We start from the raw sequence: 5,902 nt of genomic DNA on the forward strand, positions 1-5,902 counted from the left end.
CAGTATCTCAAGCATCAAAAATATGTTATTACTTTAGTGAAAGGGTCTTTAAATTTAGTGAAAGATGTCATCTATAAAAGTCAGATGGTTCACACACGGTGTATAGTATCTCAAGTGTCAAAAATATGTCATTATTTTAGTGAAAGGTTCTTTAATAAAGTTATATTTGGTGAAAGATGTCATCTATTAAAGGCACCACAAGTCAGATGGTTCAGATATCTCAACTGTTATTACATGTATTTAGCAAAATAAGATAGAAAGTTCACATATATCTCAAATATCAAAAATATGCATTATTATAGTGAAAGATTTTGGACATTAAAGCCAGATACGGTGTATCTGAAATGGTAAAAATATGCATCATTATAATATAAATAATATAATTTAAAAATAGAGGGGGCTGATTTGTATTAAAAGATATAATTATTATTACTTTATTTTTTTAAGACACATAGGGGAGCCACATTGGCGAAGTGGGTAAGACACTGGCTTGTTATCCTGGAGGTCGCATGTTTGATCCCCACATCAGGACTTTAAAACCCTGTTTACATTACAAATTTTAAGCGCACCAGGCACGGTACCAGGTACGGTAAGCTTCGCTTTTTTGTAGTGTAAACGGGTCAAACGTAAGTGTGCCGCGCCTGGTACAGTGCCAATCTGGCCCACTGAAGTGAGGTGGTCTCGGAACGGTACCAGAACCGGCTCACTTTAAATTTTCGTAGTGTAAACGCTAACCGGTCCGAGCACAGATTACTGCGCATGCGCCAAATGAACCTTGACCTTTTTCCCCGCAAACTTTGACAGCTCTGTCATCAGTTCTGTCAAAATGGCTGCTCAAACTAAATCAACCATCATAACTTTTCTGTGAAGAGTTCCACATTTAGCGTGCTTGGCACGGTTCTGAGACCGGTTATTTTAGAGTAATGTAAACGGGTCAATTTCTTCAAATTTATCACGGCCTGGTACCGTACCTAGAACGGCACGTTTATCGCGGCCAAGTGTAAACGGGGCTTATGACATGGTTTCCCCTTGTCAGTGGTCCAGGTCAGTCGGGCCTGACAAGGACAGCTGTCTAGTCATTTGGATGGGTTGCAAATCCGAAGTCCCATGTATACATTGGTGTGCATGTAAAAGATCCCTTGGCAGTTGGAATTCTATATAAGAATAGGCCATAGTGCTACTGCCCAGGCAAAACTTCCCTCATAGCACACTGTATGGCATATGCCCATCTTCATTAGCCCAGTCAAAGCAGAACAGTGGGACGTTAAAACCTATTTCCTTTTTTCTAAGGCACATAAAGATGGGGGTGTGAATGGCCATATCGTAATTAACAATTCTTTCACATGGATCAATCCTGGTCAGAATTGATAATTTGAATAATATTTGGAAATAGTTAATTTTTTAATAGAAGTGATTTTGATTGTGTATTGTCTTTATACTTTGTGGGGGAGGCTGAATGGTTAGCGCATGCACATGCGGTCTGTCATTGAATCAACTGGCATGGTTTCGATTCCCCGGTTGTACGTGACAAGGAGTAAGGTGACCGGTCCAGCCCAATGGGTTTTCTCCAGGTTCTCCCACTGCTAAAGACCTCTATGCGCCAGTGAATTATTGAAGAATGTTAAACATATGTTAGTCCCAAATTATCCTAGTTTGTGTCGAGTGGACATTAAACCCCATTTCTCTCTAACTCTCTTTTATACTTTGCCAGTTTTTCAGGTATGTTGGGGTGTGGGTGGAGCAGGATAAATATCCCTCCTCCCCCCCCCCCCCAACCACCCATTCACCATCTTCCCCATTTATTAACCACCTGCTTCCATATGAAGTTTATTATGAAAGTTCCCTTAGCTAGTTTTCCCTGAGGAGGAATCTTAGCAACTTCTATTTATTGTGTATAGATGAAGGGTGGGGGTGGGGTGGGGTGGGGTGGCTGAATGGTTGAACATGTGTGCTTTAGAGAATACGGCTTGTCATTGAGTCAAGTGGCGTGGTGTCGATCCCAGACTTGTATTTGACAAGGAGTCAAATTGTCTGCCTAACTTTGTGGGTTTTCTCTGGGTCCTCCTACTGAAATGGTTTAATTCCCTTTGGTATTTACAAAGCTGCACCTTTGACAAGGAGAAATCAGGGATTGGACCGGGGGGGAATTGGACCTTGGAGGAGGGGGAGGGCGGCGTATTCACTGAGCTACCGTTGTTCATCCAATCAAATAAATAAATAAAATATGTTATATAAATATTTAAATATTTTTAATACAAAGGAACGAGTATAAGTTATAAACATGGAATTACGAATGTATTCATTACAAAAAATGAAATGAAATGTGTTTTAGTGTCCTATTATTCTGCTCCAGCTGAGCTAATGAAGACGGGTATTCGTTACAGCGCCCAACGAAACCTGTATAAATTACAATTGAATCAGTTACAGCGCACAACAAAACCAGCATAAATTACAAATGTATTCGTTACAGCCCCCAATGAAACCAGTATAAATGTATCAGTATAAATGACAAATGTATTAGTTACAGTGCACATTGAAATCAGTATAAATTACAAATGTATCAGTTACAGCACACATTGAAACCAGTATAAATTACAAATGTATCAGTTACAGCACACATTGAAACCAGTATAAATTACAAATGTATTAGTTAAGCACACATTGAAACCAGTATAAATTACAAATGTATCAGTTACAGCGCATATCAAACCAGTATAAATTAAAAACATGGAATTTTTAGTAACAAATACATCTTAATACTTTCTAGAACATCTCATAACACTTCCATGGCCAACCTCTTTAATAGAAAAAACATTTCCATTCTGTAACAATCGTACAGCAAATACAACTTGTACATTTGTATCTATTTAATTTTATTAGTGAAAGGGTGAAAACATGTAGAAAAAATAATAATAACAAATCATTTGCATAAAAATGCCCTTTAAAATTTAAACTCTCTGTAATCCGACGCATTTATGTCATTAAAGGGGAGGTAAATCTGTGTTCTGTATTCGTATCTGGATTTCAATATTTACATTTTAAAAGTTATGTAAAAGAGGCTCAGTTAAAAAACAAAAACAACAACATTCAGAATTAAAATTCAACCAAATATATTTCAATCAAACATATCCTCACAGACTTGGTGATCCATTCTTTGACCCCAGAATTTCATTTGTCTACAGTGTTAAGTCTTGATTATCCAGCAAGAATGGTTTGCAGGGCATATTAACATGGAGTCATTAGAAAGATATAATACTGTTTCTTGTGTTGGATTATTACAAATCTGTGTAGGCCATAATGACAAGAGTCAGACAGACATCAGGCCCTGAGTTCACAAAGTATTCTCAGAGTTAAGTTAGGAATTTAGGTTATTGGGAAAGAAACCTTGCCACATTAACAGCAAGTGATGTACCAAGATTTGATCAGGATTGCTATTAAAATGGCCCTTATTAAACATGGCCCATATTAGGAGTTATTAAAGATTTATGTGAAAAGTGGTGCCACTACCCTAAATTAGTCTAGCAAAAATACAGAAAGACCCACCACTAATTCCTTTAGAAGGTTTTTTGGTACCAACTTGAAAATGTCCTTCTCCTGTACATCATACAGAAAATCCAACGAAATCCACCCAGGGGTTTTGGAGTTATCAACATTACATTTAATCATTCGAAATTCTAATTTTCTGCTCCGACTTGGATAATAAAGACGGCCCTAAGTACTAGCATGATAAAGTCTGACCCGTGAATATAACGCCTCCTCCATATGGGTGTCAAGAGTATTTAATGTATCCATGAATTTTCTCTTTCGTAGAAGTTTGTGAATGCTGAATCTCTGAAAGGAATATCAGGTAAAAAAAGGTTCAATTCCATTCAGGATTTACAAAGGCATCCTCTGCAGAGGATATAAACAAACCAGTGCCACCTGTAAATGTTGGGTAAAATATTTTGATTGAATCCAACCCGGGAGATTATCTAAAATTGACATTCTGATTTTGTTTTCTCAAATGTAAAATAACCAATTTAAGTACATTTTAGCATGGACTTACATGTAAACCATGAAAACTGACGATATTGACTGAAAAATGTAAAGGCAGATCAGTGGCTTGTAGGACAAAATTTTAAACTTTAAATACCCCAATTCATTATCCGGAATTTCCATTTAATTTCTCCACTTCAAAATTAAATTTTGCTACAAAGTTAGGATCTACGATTTGCAACTGCTGAATCAGTTGATTTCTTTCAGCATTATTCCATCCTTGAAACCACTGAGAAAATAATTTAATTTGGCACTGGAATATTGATGGAGGTTTATCTGCCACTGTCATTGTATCCATTGCATCAAATAGCGCATCAACATTATTTGGAACGGCTTTATCAATCATGTCTTTTAAAAAATCGTCCTTCTGCATAGGACTCCACCCTTGAAACCAGTGCAGGACACACTGAAGTTCTTTCTCAATACAAGAAGAGCTCATAATATTTTGCAGATTCCTAGCAGTGTTCAATTTCAATGGTGTTTCTGTCATTCTACTGTTATGTTCTGTAGAAGGCAATCATTGCATTTGTCTGGAACAAAACAAAAATTATTTTAATTGATTCACTTGTTAATTGTGTGGTGAAACCTGTTCTTCTTGTATTTAAGATTTGGTGTCAAAAATCTTAACTTTGGTTGTCAGGTGTATTGTCTGGGAATGTAGTCAGAGAGAAAGAAATGAAGAGAGAGAGAGAGAGAGAGTTTAACTCCAGTCAACACAAACTAGGTCATTTCAGGACTAACACATGTTCAATTTTATTTCAATAATTTGCTTGTGCATAGGGATCTTTAGTAGTCGGAGGATCTGGAGAAAACCCACGAGTTTGGACAAGCGACTCTACTCCTTGTCACGTACAACAGGGGAATCGAAACGTCCACTGGACAAAAACTAGGTCATTTCAGTAATGGTTTAATTTTATTTGAGTAATCAATCAATTACTTCTACTCGCATAGGGGTATCTAGATGTAGCTATCGGCGGAAACCAGCTAGAGGACCCGGCCAAGAAAACCTATGAGGTTGCGGACACGCCACCCTACTTCTTGTCACGTAGTGGGCAATAAATCCATGTTACACTATTTATGACAAATGTTATGATCTAAAGCTCATATGTTAAACCAATCGACCGGCCACCCACCCTCAGGAATATTATAGCATTAATCTGTTGTAATTGGTGGCCATGGGTTAAAATATGATGCTGCCCTTTTCGTGTTCAGTGTAGGCCTACATATTGGGTTTAATTAAGCATTAAGTGGCAACTCTGATATTTCTGGATTTGAATGAAACTATAATAGTTATAATAAGTCGACGGGAAACCCACTGACAAAATTAAAATTTGTAATAATGTATAATTGTGTGTACTGTAGCCGTAGGCAAATCCTTTTCATTAGTCATTACCACCCCTCGTCCGACAAAAAACGTTTTGCTTGTACTTGTAGTAGATCTAAATCTAATTTTAATGTGTTTATATAGTCTAATCTACCATATTAAAATTTCAAGTGGAAAATTAAATTTTGATTCATATCAGAGCACGGAACGCGTCATACAAACCTAATGTTCTTAAAAGGGTCATTCATAAAATGTTGATATTTTCTTTTTCTCCTTGTCCAGAAATAAAAACATAGCCTTGAACACACGTGTCTTTTTGTTGACAACCCATCGGTGAATATATTTTCAACCCCTTAAAAAATAATTCCAGGTCATTTATTGTTATTCTTAATTCTGCAAGAGAAGTATTTTCAGATTTTATAAGTGAATTATAAATTATTACACGAATCTCTCCACAAAAGATAATTATATATAAATACTTTGTCTTAGGTTCAGTTGCCAGACAAATTTCTTTTATTTGAACATACAAAATATTCGACACCG

The sequence above is a fragment of the Patella vulgata genome, chromosome 5 (genome assembly GCF_932274485.2).
Source record: "Patella vulgata chromosome 5, xgPatVulg1.2, whole genome shotgun sequence".
NCBI classification, from domain to species: domain Eukaryota; kingdom Metazoa; phylum Mollusca; class Gastropoda; family Patellidae; genus Patella; species Patella vulgata.